We start from the raw sequence: 11,190 nt of genomic DNA on the forward strand, positions 1-11,190 counted from the left end.
ATAAAAAGAACACTGCTATTCCCAAAGTGACTCATTTATGGGCTTCCATATTGGGATGGTTCTCTAAGTTCATAAAGCATGAATATAAACTGTCCCACCAAATAATTGTCACTTTTAGAGACCAAATCAAATGCAATATCTCATGAAGATTATGATCATATAAAAGTTATTTTTAATTTCTTTTGCTCTGTTGGCTTATTTTTTTTTCGGGCACACAGAACTTTGGTTATTGACATTGTGAAAACAAATTTTTATTCCTCAAACACTTTGGAATTTGGTCTTCATTTTAACTCCAATATGTGCAAGTCAGTGTTCTTAAAGAAAAAAACAGACTGTTTTTTTTTTTTATCAGCCCACTTATTTCCTATCAGAAATGAGGACTATGCAATTTTAGATGCTGTTGAGTATATGGGACTTGAAATCAAGAAAGGAAAAGATCTGGAAAGTTTCTCTCTCTTCTCCTCACTGTCTTGGGCTAGTGATTTTCCTTCATACTGTTCCTTAAATCTGGTCTTAGGTTGTGACTTGACTGAGAGCTTGACTATAAAAGGGCTCTTTTACATGTGCCTCTGTGGAGTTGCAGATATGGGAGGGAAGAGAGAGAGAGGGAGGGAGAGAGAAAGAGAGAAGACAGGGGATTGGGGAGAGAATGATCCAGGTAGGTGGTACCACTTGAAAACAGGGCAGCAATGATAACTACAACTGCTCTTATTGAGAATTTACTATCTTCAGGAACCCTTAAACTCCCCCCTGTAATTTTATGTCATATTATCCGCATTCCAGTGCTAGGAGGTAGGTAATATTACCCTCATTTTACACTTGAGGAAACTAAGATCCAATAAGATTAAATAATTTTCCAAAGTCACATAGCTTATGAATTTTCAAGCCAAGTCTCTCATACTGGGTCTGACTCACTGAAGCCTGCTTTATTGAAGGTGTGTAAATGTTAGGCCATAATCAGTGAGAGTTTGAAAATCCCATCCCCTGGCCCTGGGCCTTTCCTCTGCTTGGCACCTTCCTCTGCTTCGTCTCAGCCAGACTCCTGTGCTTCTTTTCCCTTTTCTTAATTTGCATGTAACACATGCTGTTGAATTCTGCTCCTCATTGTGTTTTGGGAGTGGAACTGTCCAAGCCCTGTAATATGTAAAACACTTGAAAGGAAAAAAGGACCTTTAATTGATTAAAATACACACAAACAAAGTTGGAGAAAGAAGGGAATCAGAAAATCCAGAACAGAGCTTGGCCAAGTGAAGGTGAAGAGAAGGATGAAGAAATGAAAGAGGAAATTTTGGTCTTCTTATCTGATGTCTTCAGTTCTGAAATATCACCTGTCATTTCAGAAAAGTGGAGGATGGGAAAGAGAATTTTAACAGCAAATACTGATAGAGTGCTTTCTCTGTGTCAAGTACAATTCTAAATGAATCATGTGCATTAGTACATTTACTTTTAACAAGTCTCTGTATAAGATTCTATTATTCTTACTCCCATCTTATAGATGTAGGCACTGGGTAACAGATATTAAATAACACACCCAAGGTCATATGTAACAAAGTCAAGATTCACATCCAAGAGTTCTGGCTCCAGAAGGCAGGCTTCTTATCACCTTGCAGTCCTACCTCCTGCACTGTGTTGTGGACCTTCAGGGTTCCAAAGCATTTCAGTAGTAATTGGGGACCCTGGAGCTGGTGTTCTGCCAGCTGAGATTTGCAGATCTTCTCTTTGTCTGAGAGTCTTTCAGGTGTATATCACATACACAGTAGTTTCACAGTAATATGTGTTCAGTGAAGAAATGTTCTAGAAAGGGAATAGGGAACAAGTATTTTTGAACACTGATGTTAAGAATGGATATCAGCAATGGATATTCCTAATTCTCAGTTATAAGACATAATCTCTTCACTTCCTCCCAATACACACACACACACACACACACACACATAAACACATGCATGCACACACATACACATATACACATTCACTCACAATTTACTTTCAAACTGGTGTATTACCCAAAAAATAACTGCATCCCTTGAGAGTCCCTTGGTGGAAATAATCAGGGTAATTTTCATAGATTGATGGGATGTGTTTCTTATTTTACATCCTCTGCAGGGATGGCCTGTTCAGATCCTGGCACAACCCTGTAGAGCTAGCAGAGAGGACAGAAAATGACTGTCCATGAGTGTCTTCCAATTCCCCAGCTGAGTGGGGCCCTCCACAGTGACCAAGGATAAAATACACAAGTCAAAACACATGAACCCTTGAGTACAGCCTGTGTCTTTCCCCACAGCTTTGTAAAATCAAAGTTTGAGACACCACAGGAGCTCTTTTAAAATGTCCCGGCCAGTTTGCTGCAGCCCAGATGTTGTTCCAGTTACTGTGCTGCAAGCTCCAATCATCGCATGACTTCAGCCGCTTGTCTGCAGACCCTCTCGCCTCCACTGGCACTGCTCGTAGATGGTGCAGATGCCACAACTCATTTCTTTGAAGTCAGTGTGTTTTTTAAAAAAACACCCTTTTCGACAGATTTGGTCCAACTTCTCATAATATACGCTGATCTGTTGGAACATCTGTCACTGTGTGGCTCCCGCCCCCATCCTCCACCTAAGTGTAATAACTTGACATTAATAAATAATGAGGCAGTGGTGAGTTTAACACATACATTATGAGGCACTGAGGCTAAAATGGCAGACTTTCATCTTTCAGGAAGACCGAAAGCCTAGATTAAGCAAACAAGGGAAACACAGCTAGGGCCCAGATAAAAACTTTCAACTATTGCTCACACACACAAAAAAGATTATAATGTACCTAGCATAATTGACTGTCTTTTTATTATAAAATTGACACCAGGTCAATGGGAAAGGCGAGGCTTCATAGCTGGAGACATATTAACATAGCATAATTTCCATTCTACACCCTCCTGGTTACCACTTCTCTAAAAGCACTCTTCTGTCTAGAGAAAGTATTTTCTTAGCAGAAATACTATTGTAATTCAGTCCCATGTTGACCTCCATAAAAAATGAGCGCCATAGTGGTGTTATTCACTTAGGTAACACCAACACATGATAATCTCAGTGGTGCTGTGAATTTTGGCTTGCTCATTATTCTTCTGTGGGGTTTATCTTGTGTACCTGCTATGTGAACAGTCCTGGGCATATGCTAGAGCATGTTCTTTGTACAAATTGGAAAGAAGACAGAATCTGGTTATTTTCTGGTATGAAATCCAACATTTTAAAATTTCAAATGCTTTTCCATTTATTCATGGCCATGACACACGGTCAGAATAACAGCAAGTGGGATATGGTTACAGTCTTTGTTCTTTAGAGCTTGCACACATACAAGTTTGCACACTCTTACCCTGTACTTACGGGCCCAGATTCTGTCTGTCTGTAAAATGTAAAATTATGAAAGTTCTCTGAAGTTAGGGATAGCGTCTGTGTAGTTAGTCTGTATAGCTTCAACTTTGTGTCATGCATGTGGATGCTTAATAAATATTTAATGACAAAGGAAACAGTGCTGTAAGTGAGGACAGCTGCTATTATTCCCATTCAAAAATGAATTCATGGAAGGAGAAAGATGAATTTCCTGAAGCTAACATGGTGAGTCCATTGCAAAATGCAGCCTGGAAGGTTGAGTTCCTGGACTGTGTCTGGGTTTCTTCAGATATAGGCCCAGGACACTTACCTTTTTTGTTGGCTTAGACACTGGCTAAAAATCAAACAAACAAAAACACAGAACTCTTGGAGCATACATTTTAAGGTCAAGATAGTACAGAAGCCAAAAGGTGAGAAGACTGGCCCCAAAGCACTGGTGACAACGTAAAACAAGGACATGAAGTTTTCTGGTGCAAAGCCTAGCAGTAACTTCTTGGTTCCCTTAAGGAGTGCTTCAATCATAGTTCAATGTGGTTATGAAAAAAACTCCATTTCATTTTCCTGGCAATAGTTCAACATATTCTGCTAATCAGAGTTCTTAGATATAAAGAATGTGACTTACTACAGGCTGGCAGACTGGACCACAAAGACAATTCCTCACTCCCACTTCACATCTAGCATTGACCTATCTGAAAGTGTTGAGAGAATACATATGTACCCTGATTTATATGACATACTTGCATTTATTTTCAATTTTAATGCAAATTTTCATGTAGAATCCCTTTTAATAACAATTCTTTTCCTTTAGACTAAGATGCTGTGTAAATATTTATGTAATTTTTCCTTGATTCACCTTAATGTGCCTGCCCTCAGACTGTTTGCCAAAATACTGGATAATTTCAGTATTTATTTATTTTTATCCCTAGATGAAGATATTTCAGTTAGAAAGAATAGTTGAGTTGTTAATGTTATGGTGACTTAGCCATATATTATATTACCTGTTTGTTGGCCATTCATGAGTTGATCTTAGAATTCAGAAAGAAAAGCAAAAGGATTATAAAAATATTTCTATAAGAAGGTAATGATTTGGTGTATTTTATGTCTTATGTGCTTACAGTTGACTTGTTATATCAAAACTCTCTGTAAGTTCATAGGCTAATGTGTAAAGATGTGCCCTGCATAGCTAGTGTATTTGTCTCATTTCTGTTACCAGAATATCATGTAACCTCTTTCTTCCACTGTTGGTTTAGAGCTCACTATAAGTTGCTTACCTAATAACCATTATTTCTGTCTTCCTTACTATCAGAAACCCAGTTTTCTTTTGGGAATTACTTGCCTTCCCACACTCCCTTATAGCTACTGGTGACTATGTCAATACTTTGGGCTAGATGTGCTTTAGATATTTCTTGAAAAACTTTTGCTTTCCTAGTACATATGCCACTTCTTATTTCATAGATTCTGACTTTTCCAGAGGGCCAAGCAGAGCCCTGACAGCTGTTAGTCATAAGAGTGGCAGGAGTGGAGAGTCTCTCGTAGGAGAGGAGGTTCTTTACAGGATTGGAGATCGGAAGCATTGATGTAAGGAGGCTGGGCTTTATTTAAAAAACTAAAACAGAACCTTAAACCATATTGCAATATGCTGAATCAGTAACTAAGAGTGGGTTGGGGTCAACACGATGTGAAATTAAATGTTGATAAAGTCTGGAATCTTACTTTTAGGTAAATAAATGATTTAGCTGAATAGTCAATACATATGAATGTTCTACTTTTTCCTTCCTGTTTTTTCTGTTCTCCTTCTTCTTGTTTCTCCTTCCCTTCTTTCATCCATCCCTGTCATCCTCTCTCTTTCCTTTCTAACTTCCCTACCAGTAACTTTATTCTAATCCAGGAGATTAAGTACCTTCGGGAGATTTCAGTATGTGTATGTGTGTGTGTGTATGTGTGTGTGTGTGTGTGTCACATATTTGCAAGAATTCAGCGCCTTACTGATGGCATTCAGTTTATTGCTGTTTTGGGGGTGGGTTTGGAAAGTGGGACTGTTGCTATTGCCCTTTCAGTAGACAGTCAGAAACAAACAAACCAAGAAAATCTATAGGCTTCTAACAGATGGGTTTTAAAAAGTAGGTCATGTTTTGAGCCCACCAACTTTGACAACATCCCTCTAACCGAAACTGGATTCCTAAGTGTCAGGACAATACAAATGAGGTTCTAAAATTGTCTCTGGATCTGTTACAGCTTCCAAGTACAGCTGGGAAAAAAGTTGTGGAGTAAGGTCTCTAAGGATTTGTGAAAGTAAAAACCATGCTGGGGAACCCTGTAGTCATCGTTCTGTCTCCTGTTTTCCCCGATAGAAAAGACTGGGATTGATCCAATCCTGAAGGAATTAAGATGATATGGACATTTCGGGGGTGGGGTGGGGTGGGGAGTGTGAATATGTGTGTGTGTGTGTGTGTGTGTGTGTGTGTAGGCAAGGGGGAGAGATACTTTCTCTTTTCAACAAGTAACTTAAAACATATGCAGACTAAAGTATAACTGGATAGATGGTTGTTGCTTCACCTTAAAATAGTCTATTATTCACAACTGAAAGGCTAGAAGCACAGGGTGTACAGCCTGTGGGAGGGAAGATGTCCGCCCCCATCATCCCCCTGGCCTATGGTATGTATGTCAGGGAGCACTTTTTGATAATCAAATTATGTACGGATCAAGTTAATGAGCTTGAAGCTCAGAGGAAGGAGGCTATAGGCCTGTGAGAACTCACATGACCAAAATTGAGTGCCCTTATGTGTTTTCCACTCTCTAGCCCTGAAAGGGGAAATAAAATGCCTTCTTCTATCCAAGTATCTGTGGTTTCCCAGGCTTCATGCCTCATTGCTGAGTGAGAACAATTGGAAACCAGGAGGTACATTTACATCAACATGGTTTTGCCTGCAGTAGAACAAACGGTGAAATGGTCTCCCCAGACTACCCCTTGTTGATTGTCTGGCTGACCTAAATGCCAATCCATCAGAAATCTGCTTCTCAAGCCCAACACCCCACAAATATTGTTGGGCTAGAAATGTTTTTCCATTCCTTTTTGTCTTGTTTAAAGAGTATTTGTCCTTCCTCCTTCTGTCATGCTCCATCTACAATTAAGATCTATAAATATTTCTTCTTTCAATATTCCTCATCTTGAATATAAATTTTGGCCAGTGTGAAAATTCATTATAAATCCTCATACATACTATCTATAATTTGAATATATCAGAGTTGTTCCTAACCATCCTTATTCTGTCTCTTTTCTCTCACACAAAACTACCATGAAACAGTTTTTCCATTATGGGGAAGGTATTATCCATCAGAATGGGAATAGAGTGATACATCCCTGAAAATACTAAAATATATTTAAAATTATGCTAATTGTACTTGCATTATACAACAAAACTACTACTGATGCAATAAAAATACTAACAAGAGGAAATTAGCAAGGAAATCACATGTTTAGCCCATAGACAGCTGCTGGGCAGACTCAAATCATAGCACATGTCTTGTAAATTTCTTTTCTTTATGAAGAGAAATAATTTAAATTGGGATGTGGGGGTTGAATATCCCAATTCATTACTCATGAGGGGAAACTGAGAGGAATTAATTAAGACTCATACTGAAAGAGCTCTGATAATGAAAACATATATAATACTTAATTTCAACAGGTGGTAGGAACTTTGTTTTTAACTTTATATGACTTCTCCCAGATTTCCTATTCTATAAGAAGTAAAATCAAGGAAAGTTGATAGTCCATAGGACTTAATTCACATGAGTTTTGATTTTCTTACATGCCCTGAATTAACATGTTTTTTATCTGACATTCTGAAACAGTTTTGTTTTTATTTCATAGGCACAGAAAAACTCATTTGGTTTCTATATGATCTCCTTATAAGAACTGTGTCAAATTTGCAAGTCTAGGTTCTTATACTTTGTAAGGGTAAAACATTATGTGGACCCATAGTTCTTTTAAGATTCAGTTCCCTAATCTGTAAAAGGAGGATAATAATATCTTCTATTTCACAGAGAGTTGTGAGGTTAAATCTTCTCATACATATAAAACATTGTTTACCAAGCTGGCATATAATCAATCTGAAATCACACCATCACTACATTAAGTACAGGTTATATATGCTGAAGAAATTTGGGTGGTATTAGACATAAGAAAATGCTGGTGAAATTTTGTAAGCTATTTGGTAGATTATACTAATAATCTACCAATTATACCAAATATACAGAATATAGAACTCAAACCATTATATACGAAACCATTGTATCTTCTTCATTTTAAAAGGAGTATTCATTTGCCTATCAATTTTCATTTGGGCCCTTATAATACGGATTACACTTAATACCTGGGATAGCTTAGATTCTAAAGATGGGTAGTTCTCAAACTATGGGAGAGGGAGATAAAAAAAAAAGTCAGAAATATTTCTTACATGCCCATGGTCATACTTTCTTGGAGTCCAGAAGGTATATTATAGAATAAAAGAGTGCATAGATCAATCTGATAGGTGACCTTCCCACCTTCCCCACTTCTTCCCACTAATTGGAGTTGTGAATCCCTACAAAAGGTAACAAGTTCATTATTTTGCACCAGATCTATCTCATTTATTTTCTTACTAGCTGTGTACAATATACTACAGTGGGGAAGCACACTAGTACTGATATACAGAACTATTTTGTATACAGTAATTCTGTATATCAAAATAGAAAATCAGTGAATTAAAAGACCTTTGGTAGATATGTGTCAAATGAATTTGGATGTGAATGTTCTGTCATTGTTGCTAAATTGGTTATGCAACCTAAGATTGTTTCAATTTTGACACCAAATTTAGTGGAACGCTTTTTATTTTAAAATGGGATAAATAATAATGAAATTTAGTTTCTTCTCTTAAATGATTTTGACATTTCAGTCTAGAAACTTTTAAAAATGCTTTAAAGAAATATACCTAAACTTAGTCACTAGCCATGCTTATTAAGATGTTAACATCAAATATACAGTTTTTGCAGAATCAGAAATCCAAGTATCAGTTTTGGATATGATAGACAATATTTGGAGATTCTTACTTATTAGGTTCAGTTTTTAATAAAATGTAAAATTGAATCATTTCATGAATTAGATCAACAAAATCAGCATGAACGATGATTGGTATTCAATTGAGTAAATGTTTATTGAAATACATTATAAAGTATTTATTGAAGTACATTAAAAACATTGCAATTTCTTCTTCCTCCTCTCAAAAAAAAAAAAAAGTGAGGTGCTGAGCAACTCAGTGAGACCCTGTCTCTAAATAAAATACAAAGTGGGGCTGAGGATGTGGCTCGGGGGTTGATTGCCCCTGAGTTCAATCCCCGGTTTTCAAAAAATTAAAAAGAATGCTGGGTAGGAAGATGAAGGAAGGAATGAAGGAAGATTTGGCAAACAAGTGAAATATGGTAGATTCTGTACCTCAGGATTAATTTTGATCTTTTGGGAGTCACTAGACAAGTCCCTCTTAGGTTCATTTCACCAAGTTCCAGTAGTTGGGGAGGCTTTCATATTTTTGTAATAAATAATTAAGTGGAATGTGATCTCAGGGAGGGCAGATGTGAGTGAAATAAAAATCAACTTTCCCCTATAGATTCCTTGATCAGTAAAAACTCTGATCCATGGAAATGACCATGATTTTGGATTCCATGATCATCATTTTTACAGCAAATATACAACCAATAAACTGACATTAACATGTTCACTTACATTTCTAAAAAACAATAAAGTATTATGTGCAACACGTAACAATTAGTTGCTTATAAACATAGAAGTTAGCATATTTAGAAAGAGAAAATTCAGAATGAATTATATTCATTAAATATTAAATGAATATAAATAATATATTAAATGAATATAGGTAATAGGCATTATTGTTCTATTGTGTGTTGGGGCTAGTGGCACATTTATAACTTAACAGTCTAGAAAATAAGTACAGAAAGGAGAATTTTAAGAGGCAATGATAAAAAATATATGAAGAATGTGGGATCTTGTGGGTTCATAAAGGAGGCGGTGATAATTTGGCCAAAACCAATTTGGTTGAAAATAAATTATATGTGAACTAGCTTGATTGTGATGATCACTTCACAGGCCACAAGTATGTAAAGTTACCAACTTAAGTGTATGCAATTTCTATTTGTCAATTATGCATCAATAAAGCTCAGGAAAGAAATACAACAGTCTTCCTAACTTAACCACAGCAGAAAAAAAAATAAAAAGGAAAGAAAGAAAATAAATTAGTACATATTCCTTGAGATAATGAGTTGGTCTAAAATGCATATTCCCAATTACTACTTTTTAATGTAGTGGCAATTTTATTGAACAGAACCTTTTTTTAAAATTTGTCATTCTTTAGGTATTTTTTTTCCATATCCAAGAATCAGAAAGAAAAAAAGAAAAGAAAAATCAGTTCGATGTAAGGAGGGAGTCAGTCCTAAATCCTGTTGCAGAAAGAAAAGGTTCAAGTATGACATGTTATCTAGGCCTACTAGATGTGATGTTTAAGTGGAGTTTTAAAAGATAGTTTGGTACTTTCGAGGTAGATGACAGTTAAGGATGGAGTAGAGGTGGAAGAATATTTAGTGCAAAGGAAGTTATTCTTTGTCCAGTTTAATGCATTTTGATTAGTGGGCTGCTTTTTCTTTTTCTTTTTTCTTTTGCCTTTCCTGGGACATGGCCTGAGTATCACTGGCATTAATTCAGGGCAACCAATAGCTTCAGTGGGGTTGATATGAGCATGACTGGCTAAGATCAACACTACAGAAGTGGAGGCCAAAACAACAGGAGAGGTGTCAGAGCAGTAGATAGTTTACCAGATCCTGCAGGTACCATGAAAGGATGAACTTCTGCAGTTTTGCAGTTGTGTTACTATAAAAACAATGTTATGATGACACTAAACCCTGGAATAGCAGTGAGAAAAGGTTGAGTCTGGGTCTCTAGTTCTGAGATTAAACTCTTTAAGAAGACTGAAGTAGTTCTGGGTTATAGGTACCCATTCATCACTAGCAGTGGTAGAGGCAAACTTGGGGAAGAGGCAAACTTTCTCTATAAGAATATTTCCCTGAGGTAAGACTGTAGACCTTCACAGAATATGTCCAGATGTGAGTTCACATGCAAAGATTACCAACACAGGGATAGTTAGACTACTATGAAGGATAGTCACTAGAAAGAAAAAGAAAACATATTTGAAATTCCCATGAACTCCTAAATTTGAAACATTTAATTAAATTAAGAACACAACTATAGAGATGAGCATGGAACAAACAACAAAAAGTAAAAATAAAAATTTTAAAAACCAAACTTCTAGAAATAAATACAAAATGTGTTGTAATTTTTTAAAAAAATTCCTCAATGAATGGGTAAAAAATAACATATTAAACACAAATGAAGAATAAGTGAACTGGAAGAAGTATCTGATCAATCTATCTAGAATACAGCAGAGACAGTGATATATTAGCAAGTTTGAGAGGTACAGAATATGGAAATAGAATGGAGGAGAGGTAATTTATTGCAAAATTATGGTGAATTTTACGAAATTACTAAAAATTATGATTATATATTTCCAAGGAACACAAGAGCTGAAGCAGGATAAAGAAAATAAACCCACCCTAAATGCATCATAATAAAATTTGGGAACACTAAGACAATGAGCAAATGCAGGAAGCAGCCAGAGAAAGGGCAGATCACCTACACAGGACTAAGAGAATCATAGAAGTGTTCTCAAAACCAACAATGGGAACCAGAATACTGGAATAAAGTTTTTAAAATTCTGAT

The sequence above is a fragment of the Marmota monax genome, unplaced genomic scaffold (assembly GCF_021218885.2).
Source record: "Marmota monax isolate L192 unplaced genomic scaffold, Marmota_monax_Labrador192_F-V1.1 WCK01_AAM20220418_F8-fsc00013, whole genome shotgun sequence".
Classification (NCBI taxonomy): Eukaryota; Metazoa; Chordata; class Mammalia; order Rodentia; family Sciuridae; genus Marmota; species Marmota monax.